The 20,248-nt window shown below is 36.7% G+C and overlaps 1 protein-coding gene across 9 annotated transcripts in view; it reads left to right on the top strand.

Moving 5' to 3' along the window:
• Positions 1-20,248, top strand: part of UMAD1 (UBAP1-MVB12-associated (UMA) domain containing 1) — a 230,306-nt gene that overhangs the window by 179,200 nt on the left and 30,858 nt on the right. The window lies entirely within an intron of this gene.

Raw genomic sequence — 20,248 nt, 5'->3', positions numbered from 1 at the left:
AGAAGCTTCTTTGAAGCTGCATTTGAGATGGGACCAGAAGGACAAGTCAGTTTTTTGGTAGACAAAAGGAAAAGTTTGACAGAGAAGAGGAAACATTTGTGTGATCAGAGTCACCAAGCTGCTAAAATAGAGGCAGGTTTAGGGAAGAGTGATCACTTTTGCCAGAGTTGCAGTGACTTTGTGAAGGCAGTGGTAGGAGTTAAGACTGGAAAGGTAATTTGGGACCAACTGTGTAGGGCGGGCCTTACAGGTAGGAAGAAATGTTTAAACTTTGTTCAGCTGTCAAATGGAAGCAACTCTATGGTTTTGATAGGGTGATATGGCCAGGGCCAAGGTTTACAATGAAGCAGGCCCCAGCATGCCAGATGCAGTGCAGTGGGACAGTCTAGAGGATAGGAAATGCATTCCAGGATGTTGCCAGAGTTAAGACCAGAGTCATCTCTGGGCTGTTAGCACTGGGAGTGAAGAAGGGAGCTATTAGATACACGAGGCACACTGCCCAGTTAGTGTTTCTTAATATTAGCAACTATCCTGACATAGAGGTGAAGGACAGGAAGGAGCTGGCTCAGAATGCCTGGGAAGAAGGGAGGGAGGTACCTTTCACAGAAATAAGGGGGACAGATTTAAGAGCACTAACTCTTGGTTAACGCTGTGGCATGTTTATACAAACAGAAAAAGATAGCAGGATAGAAGATTCATTCTCAATATCCAGAATAAGGTTTCCAATAAGAATAGTATAAAAGAATTATATTTTAGCCCCACAACAGCAAAATCAGCTTGTATTACTGGGGCACCTGATTAACATGACAAATGAGAGAATTAAAAAAGAAATTAAACAGAAATTTGAAAGTGATTAAAGAAATCTATTTCTTGGAGCCTATTATAAATATCTCCTTTATAAATTGGAGAGCTTATTATGTACATGCTAAATGGCCAAAGCCCAACTTTTTGTACCTGCTTTAAAAATATTTTTAGCCACTGAAAAGTAGCTAAAATATTGATGGTTACTTTTTCAAGTTTCTATTAAAAACATTTGATATAAAAAAAAAACAGAGCAAAATAGTAACCTCATATCTAATCTTAGGAAAGTCTGTTCCTCATCTCATTCTGTCAAACACTAGTTTCTAAGGAGGTTCTATGGGTAATTTATCATGCCATCAGCCTCGAGAATGTGGAGATCTACCCAAGTATCCCTAAAACCCCTAGATAACCTCTTATAATTCTGTCATCCATAAATTTCCTATCCTCTTTCCAGCCTTTTTACATTTTCAGGCTTCACCATGTCGTTGAGCAATAAATCTCATGATTCAGGGAGATATTACCAATTATTGAGGGGAAAAGAAAGTCTTCCCAAACTTCATTGGTAAGATGAAAAGTCTGTAATCCATATGGTAGATGCTCTAGGCACATAATTTCAGTTGCCTTTTTCCTCAAGTAATGAGACATTGTGGAAAGACTATGAGTTTTGGAATAATAACTAGTTACCTTCTGTATAAAACGCAAATAAAGAAACATTATCCTTCTGGTTGCTTAGGCTGATTGCTTAGCTCTTGAGTTCTGCTGATTCCTCCTCTCTCTCATACTTCCACCAGTCTACCAGCAAATTCTATTGGCTATACCTTCAGCTACATCCAGAATCCATCACTTCTTGCTCCCTTCAGTGCCACCTTGGTTCAAGTAAACATTATATCGTATCTGAATTATTGTAATAGCTTCTTAATTCCCTTCTTCTGTCCTTTTTGCTCGGTATTCTCCTCTCAACTACATAAAGGACGTAGTGATTCTTTTCTAACATAAGGCAGATGACTTTCAAGTACAAGCCAAAGTCTTTGACCATACATACCTCAAGACCCTACACAATCTGGTCTCCTCCTAGCTTCTTCTCCTATTACTTACCATTTCTTTTATTCATGCTCTTTCAGCCTCACTGCCTCCTGGTTTTTCATACTCCTACCTCAGAACCCTTTGCATTGGTTGTTCTGGCCTGAAATACCCTTCCCTCATTTCCTTTGTTCAGGTAACTTCCCATGCTCTGTATCTGCTTTCTGCTTTACTTTTCTTCGCCATCTTCTATTATACAATATATTTCACCTGATTTTATTACACATCCTTCTCAGTGCTTATACAGTGCCTGGCATAGTGGAGATACTCAGAAAATATTTGTTAAGTGAATAAAAATAGCCATACTTTTACGTACTTATTAAATGCAATTATACATCAGAATAACACATATTTGCCCAATAAATGATACCTTCATTATTTTCATTTCTCAAGACACAGCACAAAGTTGCACATAGCATCCTGAAATCAAATGTAACATAGTTTTTATGCAGAAAATTTACCATTATTTAACCTGTGGGGCTGTAGAACTGTACTGCACTAGTGCCTTCAAAAAGTGCTCTTCCATTTTTCTGTTCACTCTCAGGCTTATGAGATGTTCCTGCAATTTATTTGTCTGTTTGAAATTGTATTGCTTAGAAGATATTAGATAAATCTGACATTTACAAAAACATTAAATCAACCTTAGTAATGGTTTCCAGATACTTAGACTTATAAATTCATCTGGATGAGAAAACAATTTTTATCTATTCCAAATTTTTATTTCAGTTCTGTGAATTATTTTTCTAGTAGTTTTTGGGGAAGAAAGTTTGTCAAAAGCTTATTTTTCTACCAATGGAATCTAGGTAAGTACTTTTAAGTACTGATTATTTTGATTAAACAGTATACATTTACTTGGAAAATACTTTGTTGAGTACAAAGTTTTTATATGCATACACACATCAAGGAGGTGAATTATTCAAATACTCTGTTCTTATTTATGTTTTATCTACCTAATCTATCAGAGATTATTAAAAGTGTATTAGGTAATCATCATTGTAATCCTGTGTCTAGCTGTAGTTCTCTTTTTGTTTTCTTTAATACATGTTGGTTCTGTTGCTTTATGTAGCAGAACAAGATTGTATACATGAGAATTTACCAAAACATAATCAGATCTGCATAGTACTCAGATATTGGTTGGTATATCTCATAGATTACAAGGTAATTATGTTTATTGTATTTAAAGAATAAACAAACTTGGAAATGAAGACTTTTTAAAAAGATCAAGCATATTTGGAAAAGAAAACGGAACATTAGGAATTACAAATAGTCATTCAATGCCTTGGTTGACATTTAGCATATTAGACATGATGAAGATAGATTTTATGGGCTAGAAGACTGGGATCCAAATGAATTACTTAGAATGCAATAGATACACACAAATGCAAAATCATAGCATAGAGGGTGCTTATATTATATGTTAAACTGTAAAATAATAGTTAATATAGTAGCTAATGTTATAGTGTAACATGTAATGAAATGAGGTCTAACATGCATCTTAATGGAATCTCAGAAGCAGAGGGGTCCAAGTTAGAGAATCGGGCAAAGACAGTATTAAAAAGATAGGAGTGAATAAACTCTCCAAGAATAAGGGCAAATAAACTTCTTTTTAAATATAAAAAACCTGCAGGAATCTACATCTCTCTAAAGGAAATTCTAGGGCAGCCGGGTGGCTCAGGGGTTTAGCGCTGCCTTCAGCCCAGGGCGTGATCTTGGAGACCCGGGATCAAGTCCCACATGAGGTTCCCTACATGGAGAATAAATAAATAAAATCTTAAAAAAAAAATAAAGGAAATTGTAAATGATATACTTCAAGCAGAAGAAAAATGATTCCAGATGGAATACCTAAACTGCATAAAGGAAAGTGGCCCATGTGTGAATAAATCTAAGCTAAAATTAGTTTATAAAACAAAAATAGTAATGGATGATAGTAAATAACTTGAGAGAGGAGTAGTTGAAATTAAAGCATTCTAAGGTCTTTATTTTACGTAGGAAGTTGATAAAATCACTATTGATGTGCTCTTTATTAAGTATGTGTGCTAATATTTCTAGGGTAATTGCTAAAATAAAAGAAAATAGTGTAACTTTTAAATTAGTGGATACTTAAAAAGAAATAAAAATATTCAGTCAACCCAAAAGACAGGAAAAGAGGAGAAAAGAGGAAAATAGCACACATAAGAGGGAAATGTAAACTGTAAACATATCAGTCACTATAATATGTCTAAATTAATGAAATTCTCCTGTTAAAAAGCAATGTCTATTAGATTGATTGGAAGATAGACTAGCTTTAAAGAAAACTAAATACAGTATTGTGGTTTACACAAAACCCATGTAAATCCTAAGGGTACAGAAAGGTTTTAAGAAAAGGGATGACTTAACTAAAAATACAGTCAGAATAGCCTTTAAGTCAAACAGTATTACTAGAGCTTGAAGGTCACTAGATAATGGTAAAAGATGGATTTCACCAGGACAGTATAACGGTTCTAACACTATATGCCTCAACAACATGGACTAAAATTATGTAAAGTAAAAGTGGAAAAAAACACAAGGATAAAAAGAAAAATCTATCCGCAGGGTTGGAGATTAGACTATGCTTCTCTTAGTGATTGACTTATCAAATAGCTGAAGGATCAGCAAACTTACTGTTTAAGAGAGCCATATACTAAATACTAGGCTCCATAGGGCACATATGGTCTCTGTCGCATACTTCTCTTTGCACCATTCTTAGTTCACCAGTCATGTAGTAACAGACTAAAGGGCAGATTCGGCCCATGGGCTGTAGTGTGCTGACCACTGAAATACACAGCCATCAGGAAGGATGTGAATGATTTGAGCAATAGACATAACAAGGTTGATATGATCACACACATGTTATAGAATAAACATTATTTTCAGGGATGTATGGAATATTTATAAAAATAATTCACATACTGGATCATAGAGCAAACATCAAAGAGATTCTTAAATTGTTATAATCAATCAACCTCCAATCAACTAATAAAATTTGTAAGACCGCTTTTTTGTTTTTTTTGTTTTGTTTTAAGATTTGTTTATTTAGGGAAGCCCAGGTGGCTCAGCGGTTTAGCGTCACCTTCAGCCCAGGGCATGATCCTGGAGACCCGGGATCAAATCCCACATCAGGCTCCCTGCATGGAGCCTGCTTCTCCCTCTGCCTGTGTCTCTGCCTCTCTCTCTCTTTCTCTCTCTGTCTCTCATGAATAAATAAATAAAATCTTAAAAAAAAAAAAAGATTTGTTTATTTAAGAGAGAGAGCATGCACAAGTGGGAGGAGGGGCAGAGGGAAAGAGTCTCAAAGCAAACTTCCCCACTAAGTGCAGAGCCCAAAGTGGGGCTTGATCCCACAACTTATGAGATTATGACCTGAGCCAAAACCAAGAGTTGGACACTCAACCAACTGAGCCACCCAGGCACCCCTGTAAAACCACTTTTAACAATAATTTGTCATAAGTGATTTCTTTATGACCTAGCAATTCCACTTAGTTTATATATCCTAGAAGAACTCTTGCACACCATTGGATAAGTACAAGAATGATCACAGTAGTACAATTCATGATGGTAGGAATTGGAAATGATACAAATATCCATCAGGCATAGAATAATAAATAAGTAATACTTATTCACAAATGGAATACTCTAAGGAAGTGATAATAGACTTGAAACTGCTTCACATGGCGGTATGGATGAATCTTAACATACTGTTAAGAGAATTAAGCAACCACAGGAAAATGAATACAATTGCATGATGTTCAAAACATTCAAAACTATACAATATAGTTTAAAGCTATCAATATTTTACAATTATAAAGAAAAGCAAAGACATACACAAAATTCAGAATAGCATTATATAGAAAACCCTAGGAGCACGTGGGTGGCTCAGTGGTTGAGTGTCTGCCTTTGGCTTAGGTCATGATCCTGGGGGCCTGGGATCAAGTCCCACATCAGGCTCCCCACAGGAAAACTGCTTCTCCCTCTGCCTATGTCTTTGCCTCTCTCTGTGTGTCTCTCATGACTAAATAAATAAAATCTTAAAAAAAAAAAACAACTAAAGATTCCACTAAAAAAAAGACCTGTTAGCACTAATAAACAAATTCAGTGAATTTGCTGGATACAAAATCAACATACAAAAATCAGTTGTGTTTCTATACATTAACAATGTGTTATCTGAAAAAAAAAAAGTGTTAAATCTTATTTACAATAGGATCAAACAATCACATACTTAGGAATAAATTTAACCAAGGAGGTAAAAGTTCTATACACTGAAAACAGTAAGGCATCGATGAAAGAAATGGATAAAGATATAAATTAATGGAAAGATATACCCTGTCCATGGATTAGAAAGACAATATTGTTAAAATAGCTATTTTACCCATAGATTTAATGCAGTCTCTCTAAAAATTTCAGTGACATTTTTCACAGAGATAGAACAATCCTAAAATTTGTACGGAATCACAAAAGACCCCAAATAGCCAAAGCAATCTTGAGAAGGAAAAATAAAGCTAAAGGTATTATACTTCCTGATTTCATACTATATTATGAAGTTATAGTAATCAAAACAGTATGGTACTGGCATAAAAGAGACACACAGTCCAGTGGAACAAAATTGAGAAGTCAGAAATGAACTCATACTAATATTTGGCAACTAATATTTGTCAGCCAATATTTGACAAGGGAGCCAAGAATAGTCAGTGGGCAAAAATCTCTTCAATAAATGCTGTTGAGAAAATATGCTACAAATGTTCACATGCAAAGAATGAAATTGTACCTTTATTTTACAGTACTTAGAAAAATTATGTCCAAATAAAGACTTAAATGTAGAAGAAAACATGTTATAAGCTCTTTGACATCAGTCTTGGTGATGATCTTTTGAATAGGACACCAAAAGCTCAAGCAACAAAAGCAGAAGTAAACAAGAGGGACTATATCAAACTAAAAAGCTTATGAACAGCAAAGGATACCACTAACAAAATGAAGAGGTAGCCTATAGAGTGGGAGAAAATATTTGAAAACCATATATCTGATAAGGGGTTAATATCTCATATACATAAGGAAATCCTACAACTTGGTAGCAAAAACCAAATAATCCAATTAAAATATGGGCAAAGGACCTGAACAGACATTTTTTGAAGGAAGACCAGCAAATGGCCAATAGGTACATGAAAAGGGAATCAACATAACTGATCATCAGGGAAATGCAAGTCAAAACCTCAATGAGATATCACCTCAAACTTGTAGGATGGCTGTTATCTAAAAGACAGGAGATAACAAGCATTGGTGAGAATGTGGAGAAAAGTTAATTCTTGTGCCCTATTGGTGGGAATATAAATTGGTGCAGCCCCTGTGGAAAACAGTTTGGAAGCTCCTCAAAAAACTAAAAATAGTATTCCATATGATACAGCAATTGTAATTCTAGGTATATGCCTGAAGAAAATGAAATCACTATCTTGGAGAGATACCTGCACCCCAGTATTTTTTGCAAAATTATTTACAATAGCCAAGATATGGAAACTAATTAGATGTCTATTGACAGAACAGTTGAGAAAGAAAATATGATATATAGAGATAGATCTAGATGTTGTATACCTATGTAGATAGATCAATCTAGTTATGACATATAAATCAGTAGATATGTCAATTGATCAGTCTATCAGGGGCACCTGGGTGGCTCAGTCAGTTAAGCATCTGCCTTCAGCTCAGGTCATGATCTTGCAGTCCTGGGATTGAGTCCTGCATTGGGCCTCCCTGGTTGATGGGGAGCCTGCTTCTCCCTCTCCCTCCTGCTCGTGCTCTCTCTCAGTGTCTTTCTCTCAGAAAATAAAATCTTTTTTAAAAAATCAATCTATCTACCTGTATATATTAGTTAACCATATATCTGTATACATCAATAGTTAGATCTATCTATATAGAAATAGATCAGTGGATATCTATCTATCTGTCTATCTATCTATCTGGAATATTACTCAGCCATAAAAAGAAGGAAATTCTGCCACTTTTGACAACATGAATGAACCCTGAGGGCATTATTGTTAAATGAAGTGAGTCAGTGAATGGCAAATAATGTATGATCTCACTTACATGTGGAATCTAAAAAAACTGAACTCATAGAAACAGAGAATAGATTGGTGGTTGCCAAGGGTGTGGAAAATGGGGAGATATTGGCAGGAGAACAGAGCAATAGGACAGAGATGTGAATACTAAGATTTTTTTTAATAGATGTTATACTATATTAGATACTAATATTAGTGATCTAGTAGAGAAGTGAAAAGTCATAATGAGGAGAAAGAAAGGGTAGTCTGAAGAACAAAGTTCTTGAGAAGTGATGCATTGCAAAAATGAATGGTTTGGCCTTAAGGATAGTTCATCCAGGTTAATGGGGATTGAAGGAGAGTATATGATACAATAGGTTGATAGATTTTTGGTGGGAAGTTGAAGATGATCTCTAGAAATCTTGAGCCATAAATTTAAAATGAAACCAGTCAGCATGTTCTGTGCTTTACTTTAACCTATAGCCAGCTGCTCAAGTGCATGCAGGTTTGCAGTTAGTATAAAATTGGGCGTAGCTGGGGTTGAGATTTTACTAGGTGAGAACCAGGTGTGAACAAACATGGCAACAGAACTGAAGGTGTATGCAGTGAGAGAGTTACAGTGATGAAACACAGTCCAAGCTGGATGAAAGAAAAGACATGAGAATGTTCTGGACAACGAAAGAGTAGCTTTGCCATTTTTTTTTGGGGGGGGGGGGTGGTCACTGAGTTACCAGAATGCAGCATCTGGAGTGTGTGAGGTAGACTGTTAGGGAATGATGGTCACTGTCTGTGATGCGGGAAACAGAGTTCTGAAGTTAGGATTTTTATTATAAATCTCAAGGTCTAAAATGAAAATGGAGGTACCTGGCTGTTGTGGGTCAAACAGGAGGATTGGGGGGGATACACGGAACTGAAAGGATGGAGTATTGGGTGGGTTGTATATTCATGGTTTTCAACTGTGGCTGCACAATTTCTGAGGACCTTTCAAAGAATATTGATGCTGACCCTACCCCAGACCAATTAAATCCGGATCTCTGTGTGTGGTTTATGAGGAATTGCAATTTTTAATAGCTTGCCATGTGGTTATAATGTGCATTCTGGGTTGGCATTGTTAAGAATGATCATAAGAGAGGGCACCTGGGTGCCTCAGTGGTTGAAGATCTGCCTTTGGCTCAGATCGTAATCCCAGGGTCTTGGGATCGAGTCCCACATCAGGCTCCCCGTGGGGAGCCTGCTTTTTCCTCTGCCTATGTCTCTGCCTCTGTGTCTCTCATGAATTTAAAAAAAAAAAAAAAAAGGAATAATCATAAGAGAACTGGTGGAAAAAAGTGTGGTGAGCTGCAGGAGTATGGAAGGCAGGAGGGATGATCCAGAGGACCCTGGTGTCTCCTTGAAAGATACTTAGCTCAAGTCACTGCATACAGTGTGCGCCCTCAATCAATAGCAGCTTTTATTGTTATCATCATGATTATTGACAGTGGCAACATCAGGAGCATTATCCTGGGTAAAGAGTCCAGTTCTTTTATTAAATTCTCAAAGGGTTCTTAGAAGAGGTTAAAACCCACAAATTTTAGATGATCATCAAGGAGAGATCCTAATGGAGTATGGAAAAAAAAAAAAAAGCATAGAAATTGGCAGCATTTTTGATTGACCTTCTCCAGAGTAATACTAAAAACAAGGAGGAACTCCAGCCTGTCGTTGCCTGAGGTGCCAGCTGGTTAGGAGCTGGATGCAACTCCCTGCCCTTAGGAACGCAAGCATCACCTTATACACTCCTATCTATTGTCAAACCTGCAGGGGAGGCAACTGATGAGAATTTAAAAGTCTTCAGTTGTGTTTCAGCATTCCCTTGGCAGGACTGGGAATGGGGAGCAGAGACAGACCTTAAACATTTAACACTTGATGTTTTCAAATTACTCTGTATCTTTTTACACTCTTGCCTCCTCCCACACAAAAGGAAGTGGACTAATCAGAATCAACAGTACTATTTAAAGCTAACGTGTACTTATAGGCGCTAAAGTGACTCCTCAAGATGTGGTCTCACCAAAAAATGCAAGAAATTCCACTAGGTACAAACTGCAAATGTAACCTAATCTAATTTTTGTGTTACTGCCTACAAAAGCATGTTTTCATATAGATTCACCAAATCGCTGGGAAAGCTGGCAGGCGAACATCTTAGAAAAGATAATGTCAAAGAAAGAATTGGGAAATATTCCCATCTGGAACATTCCAGCTTAGTTCTATTCTAGTTTGAGGAAGAATGAGATACAGCTCTCTCTTTATATCCAACCAAATTTTAGTTTGCTAGAAAGAGACCTAGCCTCTGATGCTGTATTCCCAATCCTATCTGTCCTCCATAATAGTTCCCGTCAGCTTGTATCATAAATGAATAAAAGAGCTAATCATCTGATACAGGAAGGCATACACTTTTCTCCACTGCCCTGGGTAAATATAATGATGACAGGGCTCCAGCTCCTTTTCTTACAGTAAAGAATGTAATTTCTGTACAGTGTCTCTGTTAGGTAAGCAAAGACAGTAAACTAAACAAAAGTTTGTTTTATAAACCAGTCATCTTTTAAATACTTTCACTGTTTCTGTCCTTATTTCACACTGAAATTCTCAACTATTCCCTTACTACTGACAGGACACTGAATGACTTAGCTCTGCGTGCTCCAGTCCTGCCTCTGTAACATGAGGGTCACACACTTTCTCTTTCTCTTTCTCTCCTTTCTCCCTCCCTACCTCCCTCCTTTTCTCTCTCTGTTTTTTTCTCTCTCTCTCTGCCTTCTTCACAGGAAGAATTTGTTTTCTTACTAAAAACAAATTGGGCGGGGGGCTGGATGGCTCAGTCAGTTGAACATCTGCCTTCAGCTCAGGTCATGAACCTGGAGTCCCAGGTCCGAGCCCCACACTGGGCTCTCTGCTCAGTGGGGAGTCAGCTTTTCACCCTGCCCCTCACCACCCTGCTCCTGTTCTCTCTCACTCTTTCCCTCAAATAAATAAATAAAATCTTAAAAAAAAAAAAAAAAAGCAATGAGATTACGGGTGGAACCTTGTAAACTAGAAATTGCTACATGTAATGTTTTTTTGTCACCATTGTCATTTGTTTTGTTGTTGTCATTGCTGTATTTCCATTTCCAAAAGGTGGACCTCAAATGCATTTTGATAAGCATCAAAGACCTAGACAGGTTTAATACTTGCTTTGGCATTACCAATATGAGCATAGGAACTTAGGACATTTAAAGCTCTTTACTGGGGCAGCCCTGGGGGTTTGGCACTGCCTTCAGCCCAGGGTATGATCCTGGAGACCCCGGATCGAGTCCCACGTCAGGCTCCCTGCATGGACCCTGCTTCTCGCTCTGCCTGTGTCTCTGCCTCTCTTTCTCTTTGTGTCTGTCATGAATAAATAAATAAAATCTTAAAAAAAAAAAAAAAGCTTTTTACTGTGATCAAAAATTTATTCAGGTCTGAAAGAAAAGTAGTATTGGGACACCTCGGTGGCTCAGCATTTGAGCATCTGCCTTTGGCTTAGGGCGTGATCCCAGGATCTGGGATCGAGACCCGCATCAGGCTCCCTGCAGGGAGCCTGTTTCTCCCTCTGCCTATGTCTCTGCCTCTCTCGTGTGTGTCTCTTATGGATAAATAAAAATAATAAATAAATAAATAAATAAATAAATAAATAAATAAATAAATAAATAAATAAGTAAGTAGTGGTGGTGGTAGTAGTAGTAGTAGTAGTAGTAGTAGTAGTAGTTGTTTTTCTGATAGCCTGTGGGCGTTTCCCTGATGGTATTACATAGAATATAGCATGGTAAATGAAGTTGCCTTTTTATTTTTTGGACTGCTGTTGTGTGACTATTTCACTGAGAAGAAAGTTCACTGTCTAAAGAGAACTGTTATTATTACCCTAGGAAAAAAAATAAGAGTACATCTCTTAATACATATCTTTCAGTAATCTTGGTTTCCAGAGGTCCATTGCTTTTAGCCCCTCCTGAAAAAAATTCTTTTTTTTTTTCCATCATTCAACAAATATTTCCTAAGCACCTGTTGTATGCCAGGCATGCTTCTCAGGAATGGAGTTAGGGTATAATTATGAACAAGATAGGCATAGTCCATGGCCTCCTAGAGCTTTTAGTCTGGGGGGAATAGTTACAAAAAACCTTAGGGGCACCTGAGTGGCTCAGTCAGTTAGGCATCTACTTTTAGCTCAGGTCGTGATCCCAGGGTCCTGGGATCAAGTCCTGCATTGGGCTCCTTGCTCAGCGTGGAGTCTGCTTCTCCCTCTGCCTCTGTTGCTCTCCTCTCCCCTGCTAGTGCTCACTCTTTCTCTCTCTCTGTCAAATATAAAATCTTTAAAAAGTAAAACAACAACAACAACAACCTTCACCAAAAACTTAAACACTCTGTCCTGTGATAGGAAAGAGAGATCCATTGGCCATAATCTGCTAGGTGGAAACTCTTGCATTTCTTAAATATGATTCTGTTTAAGATGGTCCATCCCATGCTGTCAGCCCTTCAAACAGCAGTATGGATACACCTATTTAAAAATCTATTATATGAATCTACTTTGTAGAAACTAAATAAAGTCTTTTTGCCACTTTAAGAAAAACACAGAATGCTATTTTAAGCCCCCTGTTTTTAAAGCTGAGCACTTAACTACAAAGTTTGTGAAAGGCCAGTTGCTTCGGCATGCAGATTTCTCTCTCAGGGCCCACACTTGTCTGTTCTCAAGATTCACTGCCAAGATGAACCTCTTTCTTGGCCCAAACAATTGCTCCTTGGGTGGTTCTAGTACTAAAATGATTATTAAAGACTAACAAATTCTTCTGTGAGGAATGGTTAACCTTATTTTAAAATGAAAGATCTTCAGAACTTAGCATACTTCTCTTCTGATTGCTTCTAGCGCTTTATGTAAACCCCTATTTCTTCTAATCGGCATCTGCAGGGATTGGCAATGAAGAATACTATTCTTGTTTCTACATACAGAAAGTAAGTAAAAGAAGATCAAGTGCACTGCCTACAATTGTGATATTTAATACCATCTAGCATTTTATTGAGCTCTACATTTGAAGTCAGACCTATTCATGAATATGCAACTCATAGGCTGGAGATAACCTTAAGAACCTATAGAAAGGAAGACTTAATAAAAAGAGTTGCTATATTTTCTATAATGGGGATTCCTTACCACTTTAGGATTTGCAGATAAAATCCTTTTCATCTAGAAAAAAAAAAGTTCTGGCTCTGGACCAGACTAACCTAGTCTATAATTTCCATGTCCGTAATTTCCCGACTTGACATCACTTGTCCCAGGCCTAGTAGGGTCAATTCTACAACTCCTCAAAACCTTTCTACCCACCCCCAACCTCAAAGGAAGTCTCCACCAGCATATACACATACAACATTTTATAAGTCTAAGATTGAGATTTGCTTATAAGAATAAACTGATTGGACATAACTAATTCTTGGTTTATGACAAAGCAGTCCTTTCTGGCTCACCAGTGGGAAGGAATGAACACTTCCTAAATTCATAGCCTCCATCCACCTGACAGTAAAAATGCATGGCTAACATCACTTTGGTGACACAGGGGTTCCCTTTCCTCCTTCCTCATAATAAGACGCTGGCACAGCTTTCCCACTTATCCCTCATGCAGATACGATTCCTGCAGAACCTTCACCTGATTTTCAAAGTGGGGCACTGGTTGATAAGAGGGCACAAATTATATGCAGTCCAGATTTTTACCTTCAGCAAGTTCCATGCCCCAAACTCACCCTGTTTCTTCTCAAGGTGCTGCTCAAGGTTTGAATTTCATTTGTCAGTGAGGACCTGGTGGCTTTATTTTTATTTTTAAAATATTTTATCTGTTTATTAATGAGAGACACAGAGAGAGGCAGAGACATAGGCAGAGAGAGAAACAGGCTCCCTGGGAGGAGCCTGATGCAGAACTCGATCCCAGGACCCCGAGATCACACCCTGAGCTGAAGGCAGACGTTCAACCACTGAGCCACCCAGGCGTCCCAGGATCTAGTTGTTTTAAAGTGGCTTGCCTAACTGCTTTTTAAAAGTAATTCTTACTGTGTTTATTAATAATTCTTAGAGGAGCCTAGGTGCATAATACAACAGTGACTGCTAGTGTTGGTTCCTGTGACACATCAGTGTGTCACAGCTGCCACTAATGGATGTTCAGGTCAAAAGGACAGCCCTTCTTTTAGTGTGACTTCACCTAGCATGTGATTGTCTGGATATTTTTTCCCTTTTTTACCCTATTTTGCTTAGACTGTAAGAGTACAAGTCTGAATCATAAGTGGGTAAAATTTTTTCTTAGCGATCTATTGTTCATAGGTCTCATCCCTACTCCTCCTGAATCATGGAAGATGCTAGTGACCCAAGTAATAGTATACTCAAACAAATACACATCATGTGTTTAGGGCCCTTTAATTTACTATTTACAGCCCATATGCTTCTAAAAAGATTTTCACTTTGCACTAAGAGCTTAATTTGTCAGTGAGTTATCATCTATAATTTATACTGTAAAACATTGAGAAAAGGAAAAAGTTCATCACAGGTAAATTTTCAGATTTCTGTAGTTGGAGACCTTCAGTGCTGCCATTAAACCACACTGTGTGGACAGCTGCTTTTATTAAGTCTGAATTTCTGCTGGTGTGCCTTACTTTTATAATGGAATAATCCTGCAACATTTCACATGAATTATTGGAGAACAGACTTCATTGTCCATGGACATCTAAAACTACATACATGTAGCTACTGAGCACTTGAATGTGGGTAGTCTGAATTGAAATGTGCTCTAACTACAAAATACACACTGGATCTCAAAGACTTAATATGAAAAAGGAACCTAAAATACCTCATTAATAATTTTTTATATTGATTATTTGTTGAACTGACATCTTAGATGTATTGTGTTAGATAAAATATATTGTTAAAAATTAATTCCAACTGTTTCCTCTTCCTTTTGTACTGTGGCTAATGGAAATTTTTTAACTACACATGTGGCTATTATTAATTTCTTTTTTTTTTTAACATTTTTTTATTTATTTATGATAGTCACAGAGAGAGAGAGAGAGAGGCAGAGACATAGGCAGAGGGAGAAGCAGGCTCCATGCACCGAGAGCCCGACGTGGGATTTGATCCCGGGTCTCCAGGATCGCGCCCTGGGCCAAAGGCAGGCGCCAAACCGCTGCGCCACCCAGGGATCCCCTATTATTAATTTCTATTTAACAGGACTGATCTATAAAGATCTTCTAACCCAACCCCTTCATTTTAGAGATAAGAAAACCAATAGAATTCAGAAAAATTAAGTGACTTGCTTTATGTTACATAGTATCTTGGTAGAATAGTAATATAAAGTTTGAGACCAGAAATTCCTCCTAAATCTTAAGACCAGTGCCCTTCTCAGTAACACCAGTTTTTTGTGACGCTGATACTTTTATTTTAAGAGGAAATATCTATCCTACAGAATCCTTCATTCAGTCTTTTAGTTAGAGGAAAGATTCTTTCTATAGTGAAAGTAAAAAAAAAAAATTTAAGTTTGAAATTTGAGTTATTAGCTTTTCTTAAGATGGAGGTGGTTTTCCCTAAGAAAACCTTATCAACAGGACACTTGCAGCATTGCAAATATTTAAAAAATAGATCCAGTAAATACCATACTAAAGTTTTCAATCTCATTGTACTCTTATGATACAATATATTATAAATTTCAGCTCTTTATTGAGTATGCTAAAGTCACAGTATCATGATAACATATAACCTGGAAATGATGCTAGTAAAAGTAAGGCCTCCTGACTATATATTTCCTTGGTAAATTACTAGGCAACTAGTTATTTTCTCTTGCTAAGCTTTAACACTCTCAGTGTTGGTATTGTGAGAATAGCTTATATTTGAGCTAAAGAATTGCCCATGTGTAGAAAAGTCACTCAGAGTTCAGGTTTTAAGAGCAGTGAAGAGCATAGTCTTCTGTGATGTGCAAACTGTGACCTTAGACTCGTTATTTAATATCTCTGTGGCTCGCTTTCCTTGTCTGTAAATTAGGGACAATACCACTTATCTGTAGGGTGATTGTACAGATTTGAATGACACATAGGTAAAGCATATATAGATGGCATAATATCTCATACTATCAATTTTATCTTAGTATAAAGAAAAAATAAAAGAGCAAGTATTGGCTCTTATCTTTAAAATATTTTTAGCCACTTTCCTCCCTCTCTTTTCTGTTACTATTGAAGTAAAAGTTCTTGGTCAAATCTGGTTATAAGAACATCTTGTTTTCCATGTAAAAATTCTTAATTATTGTCTGAGAGCTATCACAGTCCTTATAATACTTATGACTGGACATGCTCTCATTACATACATTTAATATTGATAAAATATATTTATAAAATAAAACGTAAATGAGACTGTGTTTAAAAGCTCATCTGGGGATCCCTGGGTGGCGCAGTGGTTTGGCGCCCGCCTTTGGCCCAGGGCACGATCCTGGAGACCCGGGATCAAATCCCACATCGGGCTCCCGGTGCATGGAGCCTGCTTCTCCTTCTGCCTGTGTCTCTGCCTCTCTCACTCTCTCTCTCTCTCTCTCTGTGACTATCATAAATACATAAAAATTTTAAAAAAAAAAGCTCATCTGAATACCACTATTATTTTTCTAGTTGCATCAAAAAGAATAAAATACCCAGGAATAAATTTAACCAAAGAAGCATCATGTTCCCTGATTTCAAACTATACTACAAAACTACAGTAGTTAAAATAGTTTGTTATTGACATAAAACCAGACACATAGCTCAGTGAAATAGAACAGACAGCCCAGAAATAAACCCATGCATATCTGGTGAATTAATTTATGACAAAAGAGCCAAGATACACAATATACAGAAAGGGCAGTCCTTTTAGTCAGTGGCACTGGAAAATCTGGACAGCCACAGGCAAAAGAATGAAGCTGGACCACTCTTTTACACTAAATACAAAAATCAACTTAAAATGGATAAAAACATGAATGTAAGACCTGAAACCATAGACCTTCTTAAAGAAAACACAGGCAGTAAGCTCCTTGACATTGGTCTTGGCAATGAGTTTTTGGATCTGACACCAAAAACACGAGCAAAAGCAAAAATCAACAAGTGGATTACATCAGACAAGCTTCTGCACAGTAAAGAAAACAGTCAACAAAATAAAAAGGCAACTTCTGGCATAGGAGAACATATTTGCAGACCCGTTAATATCAAAATATATGCAGAATTACTACAACTCAATAACCCCTCAAAAAATCTGATTAAAAAAGAGGCAGGAAAAAATTTTAAATTAAAAATAAGCAGAAGATCTGAATAGACATTTTTCCAAGAAGCTCTACAGATTGCCTGTTGAAAAGGTACTCAACATCACTAGTCATAAAAAAACCATATATTAAGGCCACAATGAGCTATCTCTTCACACCAGTCAGAATGGCTGTTATCAGAAAGATAAGTAGGACATGTTGGCAAGGATGTGCAGAAAAGAAATCTCTTATTTTTGCTTGTTTGTTGTTGTTGTTTTATTCATGAGAGACACAGAGAGAGAGGCAGAGACATAGGCAGAGGAAGAAGCAGGCTCCTTGCAGGGAGCCCAATGCGGGACTTGATACCGGGATATGGGATTGCGCCCTGAGCTCAACCGCTGAGCCACCCAGGCACTTCGAAAAGAGATCTATTGTGCACTGTTGGTGGGAATCTAAATTGGTGCAGCCACTATGGAAAAAAATATGGAGGCTCCTCAAAAAATTAAAAAAAATTTTTTTAAATTAAAAATTGAACTAACATATCCAGCAATTCTACTTCCAGGTACTTATCTGAAGGAAAATGAAACACTAACTTGAAAAGGTATATGCACCCCCATGTTCATCGTAGCATTATTTTCAGTAGCCACGACCTGGTGCAACCTACATGTCCATCAGTGGGTAAATGCGTAAAGAAAATGTGTGGTGGGTGTGTGTGTATGTGTATGTAATTCAGGCGTAAAAAAGAATGTAATCTTGCCATTTCTAACAACATAGATGGACCTGGAGGACATTATGCTGAGTAAAATAAGTCAGAGAAAGACAAATATCATATGATCTCACTTAATGTGGAATCTAAAAACGAAAAAAAATAAGGCTCTTTCAATTGGCTTTTATAAATCATGATGGAATTTTGATGATCTTTGGTTATGCTTTGGTAACTATACCAGATACTGTTAAAACATTGAATTGGGTTTTAAAACCTAAAGTCTATTGAGAGTTAGATTATTGAAACAAAAATTTTCAATAATAATTGTTCCCAGATTTCAAATATTTTAACTTGTAAGTATGGCAATTGAGTCACATAAGTTTACTTCACAGGGTTTTCACTTAAAAGAAAATATTTGATCACATGTGCAGCCAAAATTAACTTCTTGCACCCCTTCTTGCCCACCGCCCATCCCATTTCTTCTCATTGCCTGCCGTTCCTTCTTTATAACACTTTCCAGTTGTTTTCCTACTGTTTTGTCATATTTTCCCTTTCTACTATAATCCTGACTGTTTATTCTCCACTCTCTACTGCCAAGCATTGTGCCAGACACACTATAGAGACTCAAATATTTTTTGAATAGATGAATGTAGTTGACCTTCTGATTCCTAATTCATTTCTTTCCTCTGTATTATACTGCCTTAGCTTAGCCATTTATATAATTAGGATGCACATTTTTTAACTGCAAAAATGAAGGTCATTATTTATACCCATTTGGCTGAATTTCTTAAAGCCATTTGGTTTCTTTACATGTGCTTACAAAATTCTTAAAATATTTTTAGTAGACAATCATCTTTTGATGTATTTGAGCCAGTGTAAATTAAGCCCATGAGGAATTTTTTTAACTTATTACTAAATGAAGAAAAGAATTTTTGAAAGTTTCAGGTTTACCACTAGAAGCTCTTTTGAGCCAGTGATATATTATCTGGTATGTAATTTTTTCAATGATAATTTTTAACATTTGTTAATATTAATTGACTAAATTCTTGAAACCTTTCTCAACTAGTCATGTATTATTCCACAGTAACTCTAACTAAATTTAACAGAGTCTATTATGCTGCTAAATGTATCAAAATATACGTTATGGTCAATCTGCATTCTGTTTGCCATCTCAATACAAAATGACATGCAATTAACATTTTCAAAAGGAGACATTTTAGCAATTTTTAATGCATTCCAGTGCATTTGGTAATCGGATTGAAGTTACACAAATGTGTGGTTTCACTGCAGGAAGTTTCCAGTTCCTAACGTCAACAGTTGGTCTGGTGTCTAAAATGTTCACAGTTTGGTTAAAATTATGCTCAGTACCAAATGTATGACTTCCACCAAGAAAAGTGGGGTCAAATGACACATCTGGTGGTCTCAAAAATGACAATAGAGGATATGCTGAATCAAGCTTACTGTTACTGAAATACTTGTTAGAAGTTTTTTCCCTGAGCATTGTTAAAAGAAGAAAAAGGGAGAAATTTGTAAAAATCTTGACTGGAATAGTGCCTGGATCCATACCACTTGGGTTTGGAAGCCAGGAAATCATTATAAAAATTGTAATTGGCTCTTTTATTATTTAGTCCTCAAACTTAAGAGAAAAGACAACTAGAAAGTCTAGTCTACTTTTAGAATTATTAGGTCAATTATTAGTATTTCTGAAGGAAACTTTTTTTTTAATGCTATACATATTCTGGCAATTCGGTCATATTTTACTGCCAGCTTTATTAAAACTACTTTCTCAATTTGCAAAGATAATGATTTCTCATGTTATTTGAAAAACTCTATATGTGAAATTTTACAATGCTATTAGCCTGTTATTTAAGTTATGATTAGGTTTTACATAATACTTGAATTTCTTTGGATAATACTGAATATGGTAGACTTAACTAACATTTTCAAATTTCATTGATAGCTGACAAGGAAAAAACCCAAATATTTACTGAGTACTTAGCATGTTTCAGGAAATGTATTAATGCCAGTGTCATTTCATTCATTTGTCACAACATCTTCCTGAGTATGTTCACTTACTCCCATTTTACAGATGAGAAAATGGGGCATGTGAGGATTAAGTAACCCAGGTACAGAACCTAAAGTAACTTTTCCAAAGTAGCATAAGTTGGGGAGCCCTTAACCAATGTTTTCATATTGTCATTTCTACAGTTCAACATGGTTCATAGCAAAAAGCATTTGTGGGGGGTAAACACAGAGAAGTTCATCCAGAATAAAATTAAGGAGTATGGCCAAGAGGAAGAAAACAAGCCAGGGACTGTGGTACCAGTGGATTATTGGAGGTCTTGTGAAGGAAGCGT

Source organism: Canis lupus, chromosome 18, assembly GCF_048164855.1.
Source record: "Canis lupus baileyi chromosome 18, mCanLup2.hap1, whole genome shotgun sequence".
In the NCBI taxonomy this organism is placed as follows: domain Eukaryota; kingdom Metazoa; phylum Chordata; class Mammalia; order Carnivora; family Canidae; genus Canis; species Canis lupus.
The sequence above is the reverse complement of the archived record's forward strand: the minus strand, read 5'-3'. Positions and strand labels throughout refer to the sequence as shown.